At 39.5% G+C, this 26,605-nt stretch overlaps 1 long non-coding RNA gene across 1 annotated transcript; it reads left to right on the top strand.

Annotated features, from left to right (window-relative positions):
- The first annotated feature begins 344 nt into the window (after positions 1-344).
- On the top strand, positions 345-14,594 carry LOC116722189 (uncharacterized). The gene is made up of 3 exons (XR_004339728.1): positions 345-540; positions 5,216-5,310; positions 13,869-14,594. It is a non-coding gene; the product is annotated as an uncharacterized LOC116722189 (long non-coding RNA).
- Positions 14,595-26,605: the final 12,011 nt, after the last annotated feature.

The following is a 26,605-nucleotide window of genomic DNA, read 5'->3' as shown; positions in this document are numbered from 1 at the left end:
AGATTGAAAAGGAGATTATAGCCGAATATTCTCTCTGAACTTTATTTAATAATTCAGCTTTCCAAAAAGGGGCATCATTTTTTTTTAGCACGTATGTAATTACAGAATCAGATTTGATTCGTTCCCATCTGCGCCGGTGCTAATTGGCTGCTGGTAATAATCCACGCAGCAGTGCGTGCTTGGAGCCCCAATAATGAGGATAATTGGGACAATCGGCTCCCTGATTGACAGACACCTGCATTCATTTTCACGTTGGCTTTGATAATCCGTGCTTCCCGCCTCTCTCTCTCTCTCTCTCTCTCTCTCTCCATCCGAGGCGGAGTTTATCCCCTCAGCTTTCCCGTGTGCGCTCTCAGTCAGTAGCAGCCTGCATGTGTGAGGCACAGGATGCTGCTCAGTCCGCCCTAATATAGGGGACACTTTGTTGCATTAATAATCGGCGAGTTCATTGGAGGTAATACAGCTATCGATGTAATTTAGATAACATTTCCAAAGGAGGACCTGAAGAGCATAAATGAATGGAGTTAGCCCAATGAGCAAGTAAGTAGGATACCAGCTTATTAACAAGTTTTGTGTTTCTAACATGCATGACTAGCTTTTCAGCATCAATTGTGCATTTGAGTTTTAAAAGCTGAGCTATAGTATTTGTGATGCCAGTTTAGGTCATATATTTGATGCTGAAATTTGGGGGGGGACTGCAAAAGAAGCTGCCACATCTGAATGTGTAGAGGTGGGTTGCACCATGCTCAGAGGGGTTTCCAGACCTTTATGTAACATTAGCTGCAGGTCTGACCAGCACATAAGTGGTGGGAAGACTTTAAGCACATGCTGTAGAGTGGAGTTAATCTGCAAGTTAAAGTGTTGATGGGTGCGTTTGGTTGCCCCAACCTAGACATGCGTAACTTTGTTTCAACTGAATGTAGCGATAAACCATAAAAGAGAGTGAATGTGTTTGATTATGGTGAGAATCCAGTTCTAGCTATGTGTGTGTGAGGGAATATGTGTGTGTGTGTGTGTGTGTGTGTGTTTGAGAGAGACAGAGAGAAAGAGAGAAGGGGGGTGGAGGGGAGTCGGTGCAGAAGGACCACAGGAAGGCTCTCTCCATCTATCCTTCCTCTGTATGCATTTCCTCTGCGGGGCGGCCCTTTTAAGAGACAGCGGGTCAGATTGTGTCTTTGGTTATCTAGCTGTATGAGTTTTAATTTCATAAAGCTAGAGAACCGAAAGTACGAACTGACGCCGAGCACTTCGGAGCTGACGGTCGACTCTCCGCTCGTCGTGAAGGAGGAGGAGGAGGAAGAGGAGGAGGAGGAGGATGCCGGGGCGGGCAGCAGCGAGGAGGAATCGGCAGGGACGGATGGTGAGCGCCGCCGCAGCTGGAGCAGGAGGAGTGATGGAAGGAGCTGGGGTGAAACTACCTCCAGGATGATTTGAAACCATCCTCGTTGCCGACAACGCTTACGGGAAGCCACATGCGTGCGTGTGTGTGAGGGCGTGATTGAGCCTGCTGGACTCGTTGATACCTCGGCCTGTTTATGTCCAACAAATCTGTCCAACTTTGGGACATACGGGCGTGCTGCGTGTTGGGAACAACCCTGAACGCCCTTAAAGCGGGATGTTTCTAGTTCTCATAACTATGTGGGTGTTACACCGGTAATATGTTGAGGGAGCGACAGAAATAGTTAAAGGGTTCATGTGATTGGTCGATCCACGGCTCACGTGACAGTGTTGGCAGCAGCAGAATCAGTCAAGGGCTTTCTGTGACGTGTCACGTGTGTTATTGTGGTTACATATTTGTCCGAAAGTGCATGTAGACTTAATTTAGGCAAGTAATGTCTGAATGCCTTCTTCCTTTAAAACGATAATATCCAAGACGGTGATACTGAAACATTTAGCCAACATTTCCATATGGACCACATGCAGGTAATGGGCCTCAACTGGGATTATCTGCAGGTTACACACTTTACTATAAGCATGTGAATTGCTTATAGTTTTAGATTGATCACTCTGGGTAAAATGTGAGTCTTACATGTACCTTTTCTACAATGGTCCAAAATACTCGTTCGGGAATTTAAACACTGTTGCAGCATTTTTGGCTTTTTGGATATGTAAATAGCATTGCTTGATCTATTACGTTCTTAGTTTAATCCCTATGAAAGCAAACTAAAAAAATCTACCAAATGTCAGCGGACTTCAAGGGCAGCCTTCCAGCTTTTAACAGCTTTCATGCAGATATTGCGTTATGTTGCAATATTGTTGCAGGTTTGCCAAAAGTGTGGGACGTCAGCACATCTTGATCCAGACTAGATTGTTCTTATCAACCACTTTAGACCCAGCTGAGACGTCCATAGAGCTCCTTGCTTGTTTTGCTGTCATGGTTTGTATTTAAAGCCGTAGCATATGTCGCTTGGAACTTGTTTCTGTGTTTTTACTATTTTTGGATCAGGTAAGTCACAGCTGTGTCCACTCGGTGATAGTTTTCATTACAGCCTCATAAGGGATGAAAGTGTGTTTGTATTCTTGTCTACCCAGAAGTGGAGAAAGAAAAAAGATTTTTCTCCAGGATGTTTTTTTTTTTTTTCAGTTTTAGTTGCCTTGTTGTTCCTGAAGGTCAAATTATTCAAATTGGGGGAAATTACAAACGTTGTTCTGGTAACTGTGAACTCACTCTTCATTTTCTGTGTGTGCTGTATGTATAGCGCCTTTGTATGGCAGCATCATTGTTTCCTTGTGTGCACCACTTTCACTGAAGTCAAAAATCTGGCCAGCAGATGTCTTCAGTAATTCTGTAGTGACTAGGTACATTTGACAAAATTTACATTACTAAGGCTTTGCAATCGAGCGGACTGTAGAGCGAACCATGAGGTATGAATTAGGCCTTAGTCAGCTTATGTGGGCCCACTCAATGGTCACCCACCCACATGGGGCCCACACACACACACACACACACTGACTGAGAGGTACTATCTCACTAAACACTAATGTTTTTGAACTACTGGCCAAACTTGAAAGATTTCTCAAAACTAGGATTGTACAGGACTTGAAATATTTCAGTTTGCTGTATCATGTCATAAAAAATATAGCAAGCAAAAATATGTATTTGTCCATTGCACTTGTATGATTGGTTGAAGATTACGAGTTATGTGTGTCCAGTTTTGAAACTGGAACTAAAAAATAACTAAAAGCTGGCTTGCTGTCAAAACTGCAAGAGTGATAGTTCCTTTCCAACCAACTAACTTTCCAGTTTAAAATGGCCGCCTTGTGTATAAAATTTGTAAAAAACAATTTATCTGCATTTCTTTCAATCTTTCACACAACCTTTTGTGAACGGGTGCTACCATGTTAAAACTATCATAGTATGAGATTATATTAAGTTATCCTAATCACAGAGCATGCCTGCAACCAAATCCAACTGCTTTTCAAGCCTGGAACTAAAACATTTAAGATGGATTAGATGTAAGCCTTTGTAGTTTATAGTGCGAGTTCTTGCCATTTTTTCATTGTTTCTCTGTAGGGACGGTTCTGTTGCAATGATCAATATGGTGAAAGAACACATCATTTTGTCTTTTGGTGCTATTGAGTTCTACACCACAGCTGATTTATTTGTAGTTAACATTTTATATCGTTTTCTACTAACCACTAAAGGCAACCCAACTACCACCAGTTGTGCCCACTGAACCATGTTGCCAGTGGTTTTAACTAAACTGACATGGAGAGAATGATGCCCACAGAATCACAAGTGTTTGATAAATCTCAGTAAAACACAGTCAGAAAGAATTGAACCCAACGAGCATTCCTATTGATTAGGAGAGTCGTAGTTTTTATTCTTTGAAAGAAATGTATCAAAATAGACCTGTTAGTCTCTGATATAATAGGTGCATTTCTGGTTTAGGAGGATTTGTGGGACTGGAGAGAGGCCTGGTGTCTGAATCACACTCCGTTAGGCATGCAGCTGTGGATGGATTTGATTTTGAGGTACATATCGACTTCTAGGTTTTTAAGCCTTGTCCATATGAAAATACCGTACTTTTTCTAAAACGACCTTTGCTTCACATAGGCAGCAATATAATCTATAGATATCCTCATTCTTGTAAAATAAGACAGTATATTATTGTAGCTAAGCTATATGTCTGTGTGCTGATGCAAGTCAGGCACTAAAATTTACCAAAAACAAAAAAGGAGTCATGGGTCATGTGCTCAAAGCTTTCTTTTGTGCAGTGTGAATTGGACTGATAATTGGCTCAGAGATGGAGCTGCATCATTCATTTCATCTAGTTGCTTAATGAACATCCAACATAAAAAAAACAATGAAATAAAACATCTCATATTTTCAAACTTTACTTTGGAAAAATGTGCTCACCAATCACCCATTCATTAGAAAGATAAGTAAAAATGCATATTTTGTGAATCTGAAACCAAAAACCCTGCCTACAGTCTGGTCCATCACACAACAAAGGCCTTGCTCACCTGTTTTTTTTTAATATTTTTTACAAGCTTTCAGTCATAGTTGGACATGGAAGATGCATTCAAATTTGTTTCACTATAAGTAAATTGTTTTTCCATTCGCCTGCTCGGTAATAACTAAATAGGACATCGGCTGTAGAGTTTGATCTATTCTTGGCGCAGAATTGGAAAGCCTCAAAGATGACTGAATATCCCTGAAGTCCCAGCATGCTCCATTTAGACCATGACTGACAGTATTTGATGTGCACTGTTGAACAAGACGGCTCAAATCTGTTGTTTTTTTTTTTGTTGTTGTGTACGTATCTCTGGTTTTGATGTCAGGCAGAGCAAATATAAATTGGTGGAAGGTTAATTTATGCTGAGGTTATGCAATTTGTATTTTATGCTCAATTTAAGATCAAAGGGTGTTTTTTTTTTTTTTTTTTTTACAATCGTTGTATTTATACACTGTCACACATTTCATTATACTGCCTAGAAAAATATTATTTAGTCCACCATCTTTCTGGATTTTGTAACTTCCAATTTTTTTATTACATTTCTATATCAATTAAGCAAGATTTATTTTATGCATAATATCCTATTTAGTGAAGTAGACAATTAAGAGAAACCAGAAAAATATAAAACACACTCAACAGAATGCCATTGTGGCAAGGTCAACACAAATACATGAATTACTTTGTGAAAATAATCAAGAATACTCTTTCTCATATACAGGTGCTTCAATAATGAGTGTTTTATTTTGTATTTGTAGGAAAATGTTGTCAGTGCTGCTCCAGAAGGATGCATTAGCCAGCGTTGAAGAAAATCTGCCAGTAAACAGGATGAGGAGCGACTGTCAGCCTGCAGGTAAATATTCAAAATGGCAGAACTCATGATATCGAGTGCAGATGTGCAGGAGGTTTTACGTCCGCTGCAAATAAAAACAAAGCAGGAGATGTTGGAAGCTTGAAGACAATTTTGTTTAGAGTTGTTAGCTTGCTGCAGAGCTTTGCAGGTGACTGATTGTTATCCATTTTATGGTGTTTTAGTTGTATGAATGTGAAAAAGACAAATGAAGAAAGCATGAATTGAAAAAGTCTCTGGTTCAATTCGCCTTTTTGTGAATTCACACCACAAATACCCTTCACATTCCCATTCTGTTCCCACAATTAAACCATTTCCTATGTACTTAAACCTTTAAATATCAGTGTTTCTTTTTTCTTTGAAGCATTTTTCATTAATTATGGAGGTAAATAAATAGTCATGAAAACTCTCAAATCTCACATTTAGTTTATTGTATCCTACATTCTTAAAAAGGTTCTTATTTTTAGTTGATTCTTATGAAATAAGAAAGATTATGACCGCTGATCAAACCAATATAAATCTAAGGAACCTCCTCCTCCTTGTGGTTCATATTTATTGGACTCTCAGAACAATATTTCTCATAGAGCTGACAATCAGTAACATATAAAAAATTACTTAGTTGTTGGTTGTCACCAGTTGTGGTTTTTCATTGGGCAATACGTCTCACTGCTTAGGACTGCATGGCTAATAACTAAAGTCAAAAAATTAGTCTGTCTCTGAACAAGTATTATATTATGAAGTGTCCAGTAAATGGAGAATGAGTGAATCTTGTTTTGTGCATAGTGCACTGTAAACGAAACAAAACAAAAAAACATTAACAGCTAAACAGTATGTAGTGAGTCATGCTGAAGTTAGTGTCTGATTTGTATCTTTAAATTCAATGCTACTGGCTGCTTCTTTGGATCTGAATCTGCACTGCATTTTCCTGTTCAATATATGAAAACCTGCATTAATAAAATGTGGGGAATTTCTGCTTTTCACAGAAATAATTTAAAAGTAATTCAGTAATTTATTCTACTTTTGAAAACATAAAAAGGAAGGCTGACTCACCTAGGACGTCATTTAACCATAAGTCATGAAAAGTTACTAAAGGTGGCATCAAAAATCCTCCATTGTATCAGTTTCATATATTTAGTAACAAAGTGACCAACATTATACAAGTGTAAAATAACCTGCGAACAAGAGGAACAACTTTGTTATAAAGATGTACCAATCAGTTGGTGATGAGTCAAACAATTGGTCCTTAATCAGATCTGACTGGTGATCAACAGTCCAAATGCAGCTAAAATTCTGATTTCCTATATATTTCATGCATCAAAATTCCCATTGTTTTTCAGATAAATGTTTGGGAAGAATGTTTTGATGCAAAATGGAAATTTTGTTATTCCTCGATTTTCTGTTGGATTCAAAACTATTACTCAAAGAAAACATGGCACACAATTTTCTCTTTTACATCTTAAAAACTTTAGGACAAAAAAATCTAAATCGCTTGAACCTCATAGAAAACCAAAACTCACCATTTGCAAAGAAAATCCTGTTCTGTACATTTACTATATCATAATCCCAACAAAACAAGTTCTAATCAAATAAAAAGGATCATTTAAAACATCTGCTCTTTTTAGCATAAGAGCTAAATGTCAAATGAATAACATTTGTATACACTACAGGAAACGCACAGTGTGTAACGGCGTTAGGCTGCATGCTGCAGTGTAAACGTCCTGATCTGAATGAATGAACCAGGGCCTCCATGTTGAATCCCATCATTACTCTCTTCTTTGAAGTATTTGCATTTTTTTTGTCCATTTCGTGCATCACGCCCCTCACCTTCCTCACTCTCAGACACACGCAGATTTCTGTTTCCTTCTCTTGCATTCAGCTGTTTTATCCCTTTAACCACCGTGATCCCATTTGTCAGGTAGAGTGTGCCGTAGGTGCAGGAGAGGTGGCCGTGTAATCTTTGCTGCAGTTCTTTATCCCGTTAGGAGCATGGAGGCTCGCCTAGGGTTTGGACCTGCTCATGTGGAAAGAGTGTTTGGGTGGCTCTGTCCTTTTCTACCCTAATGCCTCAACAAGCCACCTCCCCTTATCTAAAGTCGTGTGATTAGCATGGGCACAATTTGCAAGAGCACATTCGTATTTTAGCAAAGTGTGCAAATATTTTGAGTCCAAAATTACACACTGTGTTCGATGTTTTCGCCCTTTCAGATTTCAAAGATGCATGAATGAAATAAAAATATTTTTTGTTAAATCTTAAAATGGTAAATCTCAGGATTTTCCCATGACGAGCCGAGCAATTAGGAATTAGACGTTAACCGCATATTGTCAAGTCTAGGTCACATGTTCATGGTAGCACAACCTTGGAGCCTCAATAGAAACCCCAGTTATTCAAATTTGCTGGGGAACTCTTTAAGTCACCAAGATTTTCCCAAGCTTTACATTAGCATATGCAAGGAGGAGCCTGTCCTGCTGTTTTCTAAAGTGGATGTAAATTATAACCACAGTATTATACAGGCTGATGGGAGATAAATCTCTGCAGTAATGCAATGCAGCCAGTTGCAATCGTGGGGGTAGAGGGGGGAGGATTTTGAGTTTGTGTGTGTGTGTGTGTGTGTGTGTGTGTGTGTGTGTGAAGGAGGGGTACTGTACAAAAGCAAGTGACAGATGGAATACAGACCAGCGAAGCTCTTGCTATCCGTCATGCTAAACTGTCCTTTCATCAGCTTTTGCTTTGCAGATTCTTTGCTTCATTTGTGAGAAAACTTAAAGGTTGGCCCCAGAACAGGCATTAGGTACAGCTGTGTCGTCGGTGAGACAGTTTAGAAAGTGTGCACTTGGCTTTTTAAAACCAATATTAACATGGGAGGGGGAGATTAGTAAATCGAAACTTACACTTGTGCGGTCCGAAAAGGCTGAGGGTCTTCAGGCCTCACGAGCCGAGTGGAGATCTCTTTGGAATCGCTATGCAAACTAGGGCTTGAATAATGAGATGTATTTATGAAGGGCTGGGAAGGGGGTCCTGCTTTTGAAACAGCATGCTGGAGTCTGAATGGAACAGAAAGAGGAGGAGGGAGGTGAGGGGGGGTTCTTGGACAAGAGAAAAAGGGGGTGCATGGACAGAAAAGTGGGGGTTATGAAGGGGGGCCCCCAAGCAGTCTAGGCCTCAGCCAGGCAGCTGTGAAAAGGGGTCCCGTCTTTTTCCCACGCCCAGCAAGACGCGAAACACTGCCGCGGCTTGCTAGGGTCAAGTCCCGTCGCTAATATATACACACATATACATAGGCACATGTACACGCTTAGAAAGCAGAGACGGTGCAGCATAAAAGTTGTGCAAATTAACAAGCTGTCTGGGAGGTGACACGGAGGAGGGGGGTGCGGTCGCTTGCTATTCCCTCCCGAATGCGTTGCACTCCCATCAGGGGTCAGCGGGCTTCACGAGACAACAGTTGGGTCATAACTTCAACTTGAACTTAAAATTTAGACTGAAACAGTAAAGGACTTCCACTGTGTTTTTGCCCTTTTTGAGAATATTTTTAACATTTCTCTCCTAAAAACAATACATACAGATTACTGTAAGAATATATACTCTTTTTGGAAATAGAATAGGAAAGAAATTTTTAAAACAGACCTTCTTGCACATAACGCAGTGGTGTTGATTGATTAATTGTATTGCATTAGCTCAAAGTTTCTATTCAAAATCCAAACATTTTAAATAATTTTAGCATTATTCCCATTATTTTTGCAGAATTTGCTGCTCCCATTCACTCAGTTAAACTTGGCTTCATGTTTCATCAGTGGTTTCACCTCAAATTCACTCTCGTAGTTATGTTTGCATGACCACAGTGGAACTTCTACTCATTTTCTGAAAATGTAAGTAAACCCAAATCCTCAAATCACCTAAAGACTTCCACATTTACATTTTAGGGGCTTTGCTTTTGTCCTAAAACATGCCTCATAATTTTATCAGATTTGCCTCATTTGTCTGTAATGAGTTCACACACATATTTGACTACTTTTTTTTTTTTTGGCTTGGTCCCTCCCATACATCCCTTCTATCCCTCTCTGGATGAGGCATGGCACACCAAACAAAATGGTGCAGCGTTCACTTCCCTCCCGGCTCACTTCCATCGCTGCATCAGGGATTCGCAGAGCGGTGTCACACTAATTCAGGTCCCCCTGCCTCCTGGAGCCCTTTGCTTTAATTCTAGTCTGAGGAAAAAAGAAAAATGTGCCGTCTATCCTTGTGAATAGAAGAACAGTGAATATCGTCACACTCGCTCTGTCTTCCTGCCTGACTCTCCCTCAGTCTCTAACTCATCTTGCTCTCCTCATTATCATGTTCCCTCCTATTCAGATGAGCTTCAAAATAGAGAGGGAGAGCCTTTCTAATTAGCTCTGTAAAGATGCTTTGTTGTGGTCAGTGCGGCCGCCGGTGTGTGCATTGAAAGGAAGATGTGTGACAGCTAGTGTTGGCATTGAGAAAGTGTGTATAGGGCCCTTAATGAGGTTTGTTAGCGGAGTGCGTATCCCGCTGTTTGAACGCGTTTACGGCTGCCTTTGAAGGAACAGAGATGAAGAGAGCGAAGGAGTCTTTCAGTGTGGTGTGGCAGGTTGCAGGATGCAGATGATGCATTATGCTCCGCGTGGTTTCCATCCAAATGGCAAACGCGAGGTGGATTGTGCTTTACATGCAGACTGTTCGGGATAACTGTGGGAAATTTACTCCGGTTACAGTTCCTGTCAGAAATAGACTCAAATATTTACCGAGTTATCCTGGAGAAAACATACCTAAGAGGCTGCTGTATTGTTTAACAAAATAAAAGCTTGCATCTCTGCTTAAAACGTGATATAAAAAAAAAATGAAAGAGTGATTTTTACAATAGAGAGTTAAAGTGTGGTTGCATCAGAAAAACAGCAGCGATTATAGAGGGCTGAAACCAGATGAAGGTGGAGGAAAAGGGAAAAATAGGTTAGGAAATGAGGGATTTTGTAGAGCCACCGAGCCAGCCTGCTGGGCCTGCCTGCTGCCTCAGAGATTGTAAACTGTCACTCAGGATGCAGACACAGAAGCAAGACAGAAATCATTTGCCCATATTACCCTCCAATACAGGAGCCGCCGTTAACATGTCCCCTTGTTTCCTATCTCCCCCTCCATCTGCAGCTGGTATTTTTCTGTGCCTCTGCCCGTGCACATGCATGTATATGAACTGGCCGCCCCTCAGAGAGGTTTTTCTCCTCTCTCTTGATAAAATGAGTCAGCTTGCAGCATGCTCTCCCCCTCATTGTTCAATGGTTCGTTGCCTCTCCGTAGGAGGCAGGCAGGGAGTGTTTGGGCTCTTTTGCCCCTGTTTTACCAGTTTACCAGTGTAATCCTTTACACTGGCACAATGAGCTTTCACTCCAGCCACAGGATTCTATTAGTCTCCCAGAGAGGCACGGGATCTCCATAAACATTTTTGAGCTTCTCTTGCAACTCCCTCCTAACCACGTATCGTGGCATCAAACATCCAGGCTGGGAGTTTCTTCTGGTTTAAATGACAACCTCCCCCCTTCATTATGATTAAGGAGATTTACCTGCAGAGTAAAAGCAAATGCACTTACCAACATCTTGTTAACTGTCAGCTTCACTCTCAAAACAATGCATCTGCACTGAGCAGAAGCAACAAGCATGAGCTCAATCTAATACGTACTGAAGAATTATACTTTCAAAAGCGGCATTTTTTTTCTCTTTTTTTCATGACGAGAGTTTTCTTGGGCTGTATTCCCGTCCCACACCTGCTGCTGCACACTTCTGGTCAACTGGCTGAAAGAAGGCCTCTAAGCATTTCAGCTTGCCTACAAAAACAAATGTGGCTTCTTAATTATTCATGGGCACGAACAAACATGAGCAAGAGTGTGTCTTTGTCGCCATTACAAAGCTAACCTAGTTTACAATTAACTGTTGCTAGTGGCTTGTCTGCAGAATGGCTACCTTAGCAGATAGCCTGACTAAATTTAAAAAATCAGCTTGAGAGGCTTGAGAGGCAAAAATCTAAGTTTTAGTTATAAGCACATTTAAGTTAACATTTTAACCAAAATGTTATATTATTTTAGCAGCAGTGTAAATAGTTGTTGCTTTTCTTTCTTTTACCTAAGAACAATTGGATAATGTTAAATTTGTTTTCATTTAAATTATTGACACTACCTGTGGTGTTTTTACTCTAGGTTATCATACTGCAAGTGTCTAATCTCTGCACCTTACACTTTGAAATCAAAATCAGTGGATACACTTTTGTCCTTTTATATTGGGTACAAATTCTGTACTGAATTCATAATATGGATTCTTTTTTACCAACTCAAACCAAATGTCAACGAGAAAGCTGACACTCACCGCTTTGCCTTGAATCGTCAAAACTTGGCAGCTTAGAGCTTTCATTAGTTGTCATTTCACCTCAAATATCAGACAGATATAAGAACATGAATTTTTTTTTCTTCAATAAAAATAAAGGCATGCTGCAGTTAAGTGCTGTTGGTAATTTTATTAGTAGGTTTCTCCCTAAATTTGGTGGTTTTTAGCTATCTGTGTATCTACTTCTTGCAAATCCACTCTACAACTTAATCGAGACTTACTGATTTTTAGTCTTTCAACCTTGTAAGGCCAAGCAAAGGGAGCAGCAGCATCCTGAATGGTCAACTATCCCAGCTTCAGGTCTTGTATCCAAATTCCTGGTCTTACTATGATGTGTCGTCTGTATTCTTTAACTCTGCTGCAGGACTGAATGGTGAAATGTCGAAACAGCAGCACATTATGTCATTACGTTGAACGGCTGAGTAATGATAATTAATCAATGTAATAACTTTGTTGCCACATTCATATAAAAGAATGTTTCACACAAACAACAAAAATAACAACAAAACTTTACTGCTGACTGCACAACATGGATGTGCATAACGTTAACATTCAATAGATATTATTCAGTCCATCTGTTGTATTTTCATATGTGTGAATGAAAGCAGATATTTGTATTTGTGACAAAATATGAAAAAGAATGTAACATTGCTTGCTCAGAATAAAAAGGAAAAAAAGCTAAATATTGAACAAAAATCACAAACAAATTAACATTATGATCTCTAGAAGATCATTTCTTGGACAGCTATATTATTCAGACAGATTCAGGTAATTAATGTTATTAAAATATTGCTAAAGAAACTAGTTAATATAAAAAGAAAGTATCTGATGTCTTCGTGCTTCAAAGGTCATCATTACTGTTAAGGAAATTATTACATGATGCGTCTTGCATAATTCATTTTAAACCTGAAGAATTTATACAACCTTCAAATTTACGCAGCGTTTGCACCCTGATAAATTTTTTTTTATCACAGTAACGTTTCTGAATATTGCTAAAAAGCATTTCAGAGATTTTTCAAACGTCATGATTTGTGATGCTGCCTGTGAGATTTATTTCTGTCTCTCAAGTCCAAAGCCACGGATCACAGTGTTCGCCTCTCCTCTGTCCCTCCTGCACCCAAACATATCACTCTTGCTCCTGTTTCTCTCTCCTCCCCCCTCCCTGGGCCCTCTCTCAGCTCCCATCTTAATAATGCCGCTCTTCTCTTTCACACCGCGTGGAGGGCTGCCCTGAACCAACATTGTCCCTTGCACTGCCTCTGGTGGAGGGAAGGGGGCCATTGTGTGTGAAGGAATGGCGAGTTAACACCCATGCCTGAACCCCCTCAATGGGGGCATTGTGTCTGAATCTTCCTCAAGCTCACCCGATCTCGCCCCCACGTCACCTTCCTCCCCAGCAGGGCGAACCAGAGGCGACTCGGGCTGCTTTGCTATTATATTATTATGTTTAGATTTTTTTGTTGTTGGGTTTTTTTTTTTCTTTAGTTTTTAAAGCTGCACGTAATGACACACTGAAATTCACTAAAACCCTTCTCATATCTGACCTTGGACCGTTTAACCCGCCGCTTTTTGTATCTCATTATTTTTCAAGCAACTCAAACTGCGATGTATATGCTTTGTAGCTGGTTCGAAGGAAATTTGAGGGCTGGTGGGTGTACGGTTGCAAAAAGGAGGCCCCAGCAATTCATTTTTTTTTCCTCAGAAAAAAAAAGAACAAAGAAGCACACAAAGGACCTTATCGTATTAGCATGATAACAGCATTCAGAATACTTTCAGAATACTTCAAGATGAATCTCAACAAAGAACTCTGTAAAGATTAAATTATTACCGCTATTTTCCAAATGAAGAGGTTATAGTGTGATTATTTTAACCTGGAAGATTTAGATTTATATGTAGCCCTTTTACATGGGAGCAGAGACGGCTGCTTTTCTTTGCACACAGCAGTATGAGCATTTTTATTTTATTTTTTATTTATTTATTTTGTGTGTGTGTGTGTGTGTTTGCAGCAGCGAGAGCCTTGGGGCGGGTTACAAAAGAGCAAGTTGGTGTTTTCTTCCCACATATTTTTAATCAAAGTGTTAGTGTTTACATTTGCATTTGCATTGAGCAGAGGGATGCTGAGTGCTAAAGGTGAGATTTTGAAAAACACTCTGCTTTGCCTTGTATTTTTTTACAGATGGAAACAAGGGTGGGTGGCTGGAAGGCTGGATAAAGGCTGGTGGATGACTGAACCTGGCGACCCAGTGCAGCTCATCATCATTGCCGGGGGCCTCTCGTCTTCTTCCTCGTCTCCCATGGCTCGTACCTCCATCCAGGGGTCTAGCAGAGCCCAGCGAAGCCCAGCCGGGGAGCTAGTGAGTGGGCTGGGAAGGATGGGAAAGGTCCCTGAAGGCAAAAATCACCTCTGGAGCTATCAGCGTGCTAGAGAAATCGATATGAAACACAGAATCTTCACAGCTTTGAGTGGGGTTTCCTGTGTTTTTAAGTGTGTGGCCTGGAGGCCCTGCAGACCTGCAAAGGACATCCCCTGCGTGTCTCTATCAGCTTCAGCCCCAGCTCCTTCTCTGGACCTGAGCCCTGATCTCCACTGGCTGTGTGTGGTTCTGCTGAAGGGTGTTTCTCCCCAAATGATACCCAGAGTTTTAAAAGACCGCTCTGAGGCATATTCCCCCCACCCACCCGTCACGAGATTGACACATCCCACCACCTTCTGCCTCTGGCAACCAGCTTGGAAGTTCTGCCTTTGACTCACTCTCCATCTTCAGCTCATCCGCGGCTTATTCCCCAACTAGTTTTCACATTTGACAAACAGACACTGCGATCTTTATTTTCCACCTCCACTCTTGGCTCACACTTCCAATGATGAGCTCCAGACAGATGTCTTTCAAAAGCAGACACACCGGAAAATGACGATTGAACTTTTTTTTTCTGCTTTTTTTTTCCCCCATCATGCCTATTATTCAATTTGAGACCGTTCATATTATTAACTGGCTGGAAAGAGAAGAGGACTGAAGATCAGAAACCTTTCAGTGGAGACAGTAAAATGGCAAGTATCTATGTAACAGAATCAGAAATTATCAGAAATACCCTCTGTGTGTTCCTGTGTGTAATTGTCGGGGTGTGTGTGTGGGGGGGCGTGGGTGTGTGTGTGTGTGCGTGTGTGTGTACAGTTGCTTTGCTAAAGTTTGAACACCTTTTGTATTCTTTTGAATTTTGTCACATTACCAACACAATCTTTTTTATTAGGATTTTATCTGACAGATCAGCTCCAAGTAATGGATAGTTGTAAAGTAAAATGGAAATTATGCATAATTTTTAAAGTTAGTGTCGCTTACATATGTATGAAACCCTCAGTAGTTAATGTAGAATTAAGGCTGCAGATATTTTGGGGTTTGTCTCCGCCAACTTTGAACATGTAGACAGAAGAGCTCAAGCTCAGTCAGAATCTCACATTTGCATTTAGACCTGGACTTTTTCAAAAATGTCGTTCTGATTAACCTGAAGGTAAAACCAAGTCTCACCTTTTAGTTCAGATTAAGCTTTCACTTTCAATAGAATAGAATATGAATATTCTTTGCTCCAAACCCTTTTGACTTTCCGTGGGGTAATTTTTCTGCTGAAAGGTAAAAATATGTCTAGTCTCAAGTCTTTTGCATCATGTACAGCATGATGATGCCTCCACTATGTTTCACCTCAGAGATGCTTTGTTAAGGTGATGTGTTAGTTTTCTGATGCATTTAGATTTTTGCATGTAGGAAAAAAAGTTTACTGTGTCCCTTAAATGGCTTGAAACAAACTATAAACTAGACTTCCTGTTGCTCCCTTTGTTCCCCTTTTTACCAGATTTATGCGGCGTATCGATGTTTGAGTTAAACGAGCTTCTTAGCTGCTTCTCTGATTAATCCTCTCCTTGTCCAGACCTGTCTTTTTTGGTGTACAGCCATATTTGGGCAGTTTTTCATGCTCTTTACAACTACGGTTGATGGATTGAACAGAGCACTTCAACATTTAGGTTAATGTTTTATTCCTTATCCCTGTTTTAATCTTCTCCAGAACTTTATTGTTGACCAGTCTGCTGCGTTCCTTGGTCTTTGTGATGCTGTTTGTTCACTAATATTCTCTAGCAAACCTCACAGAACATCTGGATTTATACTGAGATGAGATTACAATCTACTGGATTATTTGGTTGCTCTGCTTTTTAAACAAAAGTATTGGGGAGAAGTTAGCCTGAACACAAATACACCCTAATCACTTTCATATTTTGTTTGTAAAAAAAAATTTTTTTATTTCCATGAACCATGTTGTGGTGGTTTGTTGTGTAAAATCTCTTTTAAAATGCACTGGGATTTGCGGCTGTATCATGACAAAACATGGACAAGGGTGTGAATGCTTTTGCAAGACGCTTTATGAATGAGAGACAGAGTAACTGTAAGAACTAAATCAGCTGACTTTACTGGAGAATTTTTGCTCAAAAATGAAAACATGATCATTTGAGAAAGCCTATGAACAGATGGAGTACATTTTCTATGATAGGAAAGCTCAGTGTGTGCATGAATGTACTGTACATGCTTGGCCTTTAGAGTGTTTGAGTGCAATCTGCAGCAGCAACACTGTAAAAATCCAAAGCTCCCAAACTGCTGTCACCATCAGCGTGATGCAGCATGGCTCGTTTCCATCCAGATGGGCAGAGCTTCAGACAAAATGGCCGCCGGTCTTTCCTCCTCTGCCAAAGATGGCGAGCGCATCGCTATCGTCTGCCATCTGTGCATCCGTTAACTGTCGTATGTAAATCTGGGGCTAATTGCATTTGCATAACCTCTAACCAAAGGCGGCGGTGGCGTTCTTCGCCAAAGCTGGATCCAGCAAAGGCGGCATTGGTGGAAAACAAGCCGGAGCGAGGGGATGTTTGTTTTTCCACTCCGGGCTTCAACTGTTGGGAACCTCGTAAATCATTTGATGGGAGTTTTAGCGTACATGAGATCAAGTGTCTAGACGTTCAGTGCCATATGGTGCTCGTGTTTGCATGTGATTTCCTCGCATGCAAATGACACTGTACAAAGGATTAAGCCAGAGCTTTGTTTAATCAGATATCTCCCCGTCACGCATTCACACACAGACATACATAATGCACAGATTAACCAAAAAAAAGGTCTGGTGTAGTCTAATTAAGACGAAGGGCTGCGGGCCCAATGAAGTCCAGATGCACGCCGACCGAGATGGTCTTGTGTTCATGCACATGGATGTCTGGTTACCATGGCATTAAACAAACCATAGGGTGATGGAGTTCTTTAGAAAAAGAGTCTCATATGAAACATAAAAACCCACCAGCCAGAAGTAAATGAGTCAAATTAACCACTTGGTGTGGTTTTTAGAGTTTGGAGTAGCACTGTAAAAAAATAATATCCTGCACGAGTTGATATGTAACCTCAAGCAGCTGTTTTTGCATTCGCCTGAACTGGTGCTTTTTTTGGGGGGGGGGGATGCTGCTTCATCTGATCAGGGCAGCTGAGCAACAAAGCAGCGCTCCTATTTGCATTTTGCCCATCGAGGCAGCTGCTGCGTCGTACAGTTAGGTCTGGTGTGGGCAGCAAAATGGCGGTCACGTGAATCATGGGCTCTGTCTGCTGGTCGTGGGAGCTGAGGAGCAGAGAGCAGAGAGGACGACATGTGGGGGAGGACGTAGGGGGGCTGGGGAGGTTTTTTAGGGTGTCTGGTTTGAGGGAGACATGGGTTACAGGGTCCAGACTATGGGGTGGGGGTAGATGGAGCGAAAGGTTATTTGAGGAAGGGGATGGTGGCGGCTGGGGGTGTCTGGATTTCAGAAGGATCCATTAATGAAGAACAGAATGGTGGGGGGTGAATTTGTCTGCATATGCGAACACGTCTTGACCCATTTGCATAGGCTGACGAAGATGTCCATATGCCGCGCCTACCCGCCCTCCGTCGCCTTCCCCTCTATCTGCTTTGCACCCTTTCCCATCTGACAGTCACATTATCAGAAGAAGATGCTCTCACCCATTTCTCACAATAATCCTCAAACACCCCCTGCTACACGGGAGCCTGGTGCTCGCCACATAATCGTTTCCGTGGGTTACAGCAGCCAGTGTGAGCGCTCCGAGCGTCTCTCAGCCAATGGGCAGGTCGTCAAGAAGGAGGAAGAGGAAGGAAAAGGCAAGGCGAGTCAGGAGTTTACCCTTGATGTGCTGGAGAACGAAACAACAAAACAAGTGCAGGATGGAAACAAAGAGAGGGAAGCATGGCACTGAGGGAGGGGGAGGGACAATGCAAGTCGGGCATTATATTATAATACGCTTGTGTGTTGCAAATACAGCTAAATTTTGTGTCCCTGTCAGACATGGTCCTGTAGAATACCTACAGATCATTTGAAAGGGAGCAAAAAAAGCCTCAATGGCTCTGAGCCATGGCAACCAGGGTCATCAAGCAAAAAGTCAGACAGCACAGACACAATGCAAATCTTCATAATGTTTTCTTATGAATACCGCCACGGTGAGGTCTGAGCTCAGAGCGTGGGAATCCTGCGAGGACATATGCAGATCAGCCAGGCTCCGGCTAGACGGCCCTTCCAGCATGAATAGTCCTGCAGCAGGTGAAAGAGGACCCTGGAGTTCAAGGGTCAAGGCCAGTCAAGAGGTTGTCTGGTTCATGAGTGGCGCACATCCGTGTGTGTGTGTGCGTGCGTGTTTGGCGATCGTCTGGGTCTTGTCGAATGCAAATGAAATCACAGGGCTATTTGATAAGCACTCCTATCCATTATTGGCTCCGTTTTGTTTGTTCGGAGAGGATCGGGTCGGGTCCTTCATCATATTCTTGCAGACAGGCAGAAAGACGGGCAGGCTGTAGTTAAACCACCCTCGCTAAAGGAGGGACTGTGTTGTCTGCTAAGCCTTTTCTTCTCACACCTCTGCCTTTCTGTGGCATTTTTTTTCTCTGACTGACATGTTGGTCTCTGCAGCGAGACGTCTGTCTTTGTTTCTCACTGATTGACGGCAACATTTTCAGCAAGGCTCTGCATTTCCATGACCGAGGAGATTGCCAAGAGTGCACTGGTTTATAAACTTGCACTTCTCCATCTTTTGTTGAGAAGAGAAAGAATGGTCATACGTTACAATATTCTTTACAAGAATAAAACATTAACTTTACAAATCACTTCTGTAGCTTCACAAGCAAAATAATATATGTGGAGGAAAATGTCCAGATTTTTAGTTCTTTTTTTTATGTAATACCACCTTGACATCATGTTTTGGTTTTGTATCATCAGCTTCTTATTGTTACAGGAGCAATATCTTTAATTGAACATATGAATGGAAAACAAATATTAATGCTGGTCTAGCTAAAAACGATTTAAAGCATAAGTGCTCAGAGCTCTTGAATGTTTCTCATTTTGTCACATTATAGCTTAAAACATCAGTATATTTCATTGCGATTTTATCAGATGGATCAACAAGCTCAATTGTGAAGTGGATGGAAAATGATGAGTGGTTTTAAAAATATTTTAGAATGGAAAAATCTGAAAACAATGTTTTGCTTTTGTATTTGGTCTCACTAAAAAAGGATTTGCAGAACAATCTTGTCGTTTGGCTCCCTCAGTGTTGTACTGCTCTGGAATTACATTTCTGTCCTTTTTTGCAACAAAGTTCAAACTCAGTTCTGTAAGATCATATGAACGTTACATCAACTTTCAAATCTTTCCGAGTATTTCAATCTATATTTAAATCTGGCCTTTGACTGGGCCATTCTGAAACAGTGGTATGCTTTGATTTAACCGTTCCATTGTAGCTATTGTTGCAAGTTGAAGGAATGTGAACTTCCATTCGAGTCTCCCATCTTTGCAGCCTCTTTACATCTTCAGACACATTCACATTTTTGAATGTGAATTTTACTGTGTCTCTTCAGTGAGGAGTACCTGATCTCTTTAGGAGCTTTGTAAGGGGAGATCGAGGTCGAAGGAGCAAAGCTGGCTCACTCCACTTCTTCATGCTGGTGGCTTCAGGCTTCATTAGCTGCGCAGACTGGGACAGCTCCCTCACGGTCCCCTCAACAGGCCCACAGACCCGCTGGCTCTGGCACAGCCTCGGCCTCTGTGGGAAAAGAGAGGGCGGAAATGTCTGTGTTCTGCTGCTGCTTTGTCTGCATGTTGGGTCCCTGCACCGCTAAAACGCTACCTGGACCTGTCTGTCTCTCATATGCTAAATAATTTTCTTGTTTTTTGTTTCACACACACCCTGCTCTGTTCTTTGTTCAATAATCTCCATTCTTGGTGGGGGGTTTTTCATCCTCTGGTGACTTGATTCATCATCCGAAAGCCTTTGCTTTATTTTATTTGTGGACTTATTTCAACTTTCCTTGAAACTCTAAAGATCCCATAATTATTTCTTCCAAAGCCAATAAATGTGTTTTTGCATCTATAAAGCCACACAAGGAATTTGACATTTCCATAACAGTGGTGCTGGACAGAAACTATTGGCAAAGTAAACCAAATAAACAAAATAAAGCAACACAAATAAAAAAATCTCCTCTTAGTTCTCACACAGACATTTTAGTTTCTCATTGACAGAAATGGTTTGATGTGACTGATAAACAAAACCGTTTTGTGGTCATTCCATCGTGTGATCTATCTGAGGAGACAGTGGGCTTTGAAGGGAATGCATCTAAAGCATTAATGCATATTATTCATAGACCTTGAAGATTTCTACATGTCATCACCACAAACCTACATACATACATATTTTTCAAATTGTTTTACAAATAAAATGTAAAATATTGGCATGCATTTGCAGTTAACACCATTTAATGGTGTACATATGTTGGGGAAATTTGATAACGGATAAATAAATATGGACTTTTGTTGTTTTATCTTGTTGTTTGTACACCATAACAAGTGATACAGTAATCTTCAATTTGCATTTATACATTATGAGGTAGTACCTAAATATGAAACATGCAAAATCCCTGGCTTTTTATGTAAAATATGAATATATTATTTATTGGCATTCAGTATTGGCTTGAGATTCTCCAGCGAGAACATCTTAAAGTTTTGTACACACCATTTTAGCCAGTTCTGATTTCTCTTAAAGAGAAGAGATGGTGGTCGTCAAGCTGATATTTTAAATAATGTTTTATTCTCTGTTAGTGACTAGCATAGCTAGCATTACCAAACCAGGACTCTTTGTGTTTCATCTGTTCTGTAATTTTCACCTTAACTTTGAGATTTCCAAAAGTCAAACATTTTCTAGAGCTCAGGTCTCATTTCAGGCCAAGAATGAAAACTTAAAATGATTAAAAACAGATAAACTTTAATGCAATACGATTCCTGATGTTCCTGATGAAAAGGTGCTGCTCTTCCCTTGACTTTATCTTCATGTTTTCACATTTTAGCAACAAACATACATATGTTTTGTTCTTATTTCATGATAAATCAACACAAAGTAGTGCATAATTATGAAATGGAACAAAAAAGATGCATGATTTTTTATTATTATAATTCAAATAAAATCTGGTAAGTGTGCCGTGCATATGAATTTGCCTTAGATTTTCAAACCAGTGAAGGATTTCCATTCACATTCTTCTTCCACCTTATAATTGAGCACTGGCTGCTGTCCGTGATATACCAACACTGAGCAATTTCCTTGTGCATACCTACAGTTTGTCGATCCAACAGGCTAATAATTTGTTGATCTTCTTTGGACTTTATTCAAAGTGTAGTGAAAGTGAGGAAAAGTTTGTAAAACCCAGAAAGAGATCCAAGCCATGAGTCAGAAATAGAAGTCGTGGTGGTAGATGTTGGAGGAATGAGGGTACAACAACACTGTGGCCTGGTTTGTGGTTCCACAGGGATAGAGACACTTTCACATGTCCCCTGCATAACAAGATAGGAGGAGCTCCTTAACACTCACACATGATGCATATGCACACACACACACACACACTCCCTCTAAGGGAGCTAGGACTTGATTTATGCAGCTTTGTTGTTGAGGCAGCAGGAAACTTATTGCCCCAGATTTGAAGTAAAACCACCATCGCACATGCAGCAGTTAACGCAATTCAGCTGAATCCAGCCATTTCTGCACCAAAATTATTTATTCATTTTTTTAAGGTTTTTTTTTTATAGTTTTTTAAATATATATATGTATATATATATATATATATGACACGTACTGCACACATGCTTGTATATTTTAGTCATCCAAACCTCTGACCTTGTCCTGCTACGAGGCATTTCTTCTCACAGGCCGAAGCTACACACACACACTCGCACGCACACACCCCAACATGGTTGGCTTTATTGGCAGAGCCGTGGCTCGGCCACCCATTCAGGGCTCAGTCACGGCCACTTAGAGCGCAGCAGACTCAGGGATTCAGACTAGCTGTGATCCAATGACATGTATTTATAATGAGGGAGCTTCTGGAACGTCTTTGTTGGACAGACACAATTTCAGAAGGGGTGTGTGTGTGTGTGTGTGTGTGTTCGATGATGCTGGATTTAAAGAAACTCGAATTAGTCCTACAGTTTCATCTCACACTTTAGCACGACCTCAGCAAACTCTGCCTTTTTTCCTTTTTTCTTTTTGTTTTTTTACCTTTTAATATAACAGGAGACGGGATAATTTTTGTTAGACATGTGAAAAGTTTAACAACCATTTCGGTAATCATACAGAACTTCATTGTCAGATTCTGCTTAAGATGGCTTAAACCCAAAGCTTGGTCATAACAGCTCTGCCAAATCATCAAATTCTATACTTTTATAAGACAAATAAATTCCAAGTATTTTTAAAATGTAATGCTAAGCAAAACTGTTAAAGTTCTAAATAATTTTAAGAATATTCTAGTTAGTTATTTGTAATATTTTATGGAATTATTTATATGTATATAGAGATTATTTTTTTAGTTTTGTACTGAAATGAATTAGTTTATTCCTGTTTGATAGCTCCACAATCAAGTTTTATGAATGCAGAAAAATCTTCCTATCACAGCAAGAATACCTGCTGGGTTCTCTTTGGCAGTAGAGCCATGAACGACTAAGAAGCATTCCACTGTTTCTTTCATGATTCAATCATCTGTTTGGCCTTCTGTTTAACAGACCCCCACGATAAAAAAAAAAATGTCTGTAGTTAGGACTTAAAACATTATTGAAAAAGTTTTTAAAAAATAGAACTTTTGACATCTTTTTCTGTTGTAATAAATCACAGTGCACAGCATGCACGCCTCCTGACATAAAACATAAACTATAAGGACTGTACTCCCCTATCCTCTCATACAACAATAACACATGGACTATCCTCACACACACACACACATCACGGACTGTTTTCTTCACACACACATACAACCTGTAAATTTTATCTGCCATTATTTATCTATAATCCATTCCCTAACATTCTTGTATATTCTGTACAATCTGTATAATCTGTGCATATAGCTCCCATATTTATATTTATACACAATATCTATATCTCTTGCTATAACCCCTTATAGTCCATACATACATAGTCTTGTACATCTGTAAATAAATATTTATATCTCGTAGAGCACTTGCTTGTACTTGTGACAGTGCAATGACAATAAAGTTGAATTCTATTCTATTCTATTATTGTTTTCATACAACAACAAAGTGTATTCAGACCAAATCCTTCCTGCCAGCAACCATTAGCATTTACAACAACTGTTTGAATAAAATGCTACATGTTTCAACGTTTAATTTTTCTCTCGGATTAATAAAGTATTTTTGAATTGAATCAACCTGAACTGAATTTCCTGCTAAAATATTCTGTCCATTAGCAACAACTGGATCAGAGTCAAAAGCTCAGCTAGCTAGCAAGCAAGTCCTTTTCTTGAACATTTAACTAGCTAAATCTAGACACAAACGTCTTAAATCTGTTTTTGCAACTAGACATTAAATGTTTTGGGGGGTTTTTTTCCTGAAAAACACCTTTAAGATGTGTCATTCTTTGGCTCAATGTTAAGAAACTTGGCAAGCTAGCAAGTGTGAATTTAGCATTGGCACTATTGCTAAGCTATTTAATATTGAACACAATATTAAATAGCTTAGCAATAGTGAGAAAATAAATATTAGATTCTCCCTGAAAACCACAGCTGTATTGTTTGCTAGCCATGACTGCCTATGTGTTAAGAAGCTCAGCTTGTTAGCAATTTTGACATTAGCATTAACACTGTCATTCCAGCTATTCTGGATACAAACCCTAAATTATTGCTCCAACAACAAGTCTTATGACAGTTCTTAATTTTGTACCAGACCCTGCATTGAGCCAACTTCTCCAAATATATTCAAAACCAAATGTTTATGCAGGTTTTGTAACGAAAATAAAATGTACCTATTTAATTCCTATTGCACATTAAATTTACGCACTAATATGACTGTTTAAAAATAGAATTATTTTCATGGTTAATATTTAATTTCTTCTAAAATTTGTTTTTGTGTTCTCCCCAAAAGTAGCCTCACATTTCATTAAAAAAATTAAAATAACCATGATCCACTGCTATGTTTTTACTCTTAGTCCAGTGTGATTGAAAAGTGAACAGTGGGTTTGTCAGACATATGGGTGATGCTGAATCACTCAAATGCACACTCTTCCTCCTTCATAGATTAGATGATGAAAGTCTGAACAAATCAGGATTAGCTCCTGTTCCTCCACTAGTCAGGTTCTTATCATGTTCGTCATGACATTGCAAAACCAGACAGCAGAACGGTGAGTGTGTCTGGTTTCCCTGCTGGCAGGGTGTGGTAGGGAAATGGTGGGGTCTCCTTGTGAGTGTGTGTGCGTTCTCGTGATGTTCCAGACTTTTGGGGTCAGAGGTGACTGAGTGCAGACTGAGATACAGACAGATTTGGTGGTGATGAGGAGGGTGTGTCCTTCGTAACTCCACCAGCAATTAAAAAAAAAGGTCCTCATTTATATTTTAGGGAATCTCTGTGATCCTGTGAATATTTTTAAAGTTTCTGTCTCTTTACTTTGTTACCGAATTATCATGTTAATTTTGTCTCTCTTCTTGTATTGCAGATTGAAGAGATGCTGGAACATTTGACTCACAGATATGACCAACTAAGGCATTGTTTTACATTTTCTTAACAGTCTTTCTTTAATTTTAAGCTTACCATTTAACTTGGCATTAACAGCCTAACTATTTCGTACATAAAAATGTTTTCTCTTCAGTTCTGCTTTGAACAGTGTTTTAATGCTAACAAATTGATGTCTTGGTTAATAACTAATACATAAAAAAAATAAGTTCAGCTGACTTTATGTTACGGTTTTAGATTGCGTTATTTTTTGCACCTTCAGGTTTCCCTGCACTGTCAGCTTCTACTGTTTGAGATTTTATATTTGTTGTGTTGAGAAGTAAAAATACTGTTTCATTTAATTTAGCAATCTAATGAACAGAAATACAACAATTATAAAAAAAAATTATGTCTTTGTTTAAACTCTTGTTTAGGATGATGTGTTTCATTTGAATTGTTTTACAAATGTATTCCTGTGTTCGTAAATGGCCCTGGTTGGCGAATGTAAAATGTAATGTAAAGTAAATATATATTTATACAACATCTTTTGTCTCTAATTTTGGTATTTGCTTGCCTTCTATTTTAGTTCTTATGCCAAACATATAACTGTCAAATTTATTCACTGCTCCTATTATTGTTTATTTTGTTCAAGTGATTAATTTTAACATCATTTAAAAGCCTAAACTATTAATCAGTGAAAGGAAAAATAATTTATACAATATATTAAAACAAAAAAAAAGGAATAGCATTGTGCCATTATTTTAGAGGCCTGATGAAGTCAAGCTAAGCTGCTGCTGAGATAATTAAAAGTCAAATCTCTGGTTTAAACCCAAGTCAAAAATATTGAATATGATTGGCTAGAATGAAATAAAATAGTTCCCATTTTAAAAAAAGAAAATGGCATCTAAAATGTTCCTTTTTGCTGTTTTTTTTTTTGTTTTTGTTTTTTCTGGCTGTCAAATTTGGGGAATCATTTAGGCCTGCAAAGCTCTGCACTGGCCTTCACAGTGTGGAATATGTGTATATATATATTTATATTTTTTTTCTTATTGAAGTTGCTTGTGATTTGAACAAAAGATAAAAATAACAATTGCTTTCACTGCTGTAAGTGTCAAAAAAATCTAACAATATATATTTTTAAAGGCACTATTGTACTTAGACCAGCAACAAAATAATTACTATGTGAGCTGAAAGATTTGAACAGTGCAAATATTAATACATTTATTTGTAGGTATTAGTAAATTTCCTTAGGTGTAGGTAGGTCAACTTAATGCACTAAATTAGTTTTTAATATTTTCTGAATGAGAATTTAAAAAACAGAACAGTTTTAACATTTAACTTAAAGGATCCGAAATGGAAATGAAAGCCATGTGTCCAGTGACGTTTTTATTGTGTGTGCAACCATCATCTGAATGAATGCAAATTGGCTTTGCCTCCATCCGGCATCATGCCAAGTATCTATAGCAACCACATCCTTCAACAGCCCCCATCCTTCTCTCTCTCCTTCAGTCTCTAATTAGCCTTCTGTCTTCCCTTTGGCTGCTTTCTTATTGTTCCTTTTGTTTCCCACATCAAGAAAAATGCACACAAGGAGGCTGTCCGTAAGGAGAGCAATGCAAATATAACTGCTGATTTAGAAAGAATACAAGCATTCACGCTCAAATCAAATTTCAAAATGACTCTTGAGGCAGAGAAAAAAAGAATCTAAATAAAAACCAAACCTCAGACATCGTAATAAAAGATTTAATATAATTTAATTTAATTATTCATCCATTTTCATTTACTTCACAGCGTTTGAATGCTTTCACGGTCAAGTTCAAAGCGTGAACGCGGCCTCGGTCAAATAAAGCGAAGCTCCTGAGCTGAGTCTCTTTCTTCCT

Source organism: Xiphophorus hellerii, chromosome 6 (assembly GCF_003331165.1).
Source record: "Xiphophorus hellerii strain 12219 chromosome 6, Xiphophorus_hellerii-4.1, whole genome shotgun sequence".
NCBI classification, from domain to species: domain Eukaryota; kingdom Metazoa; phylum Chordata; class Actinopteri; order Cyprinodontiformes; family Poeciliidae; genus Xiphophorus; species Xiphophorus hellerii.
This window is presented reverse-complemented; position numbering and strand designations above follow the sequence as displayed.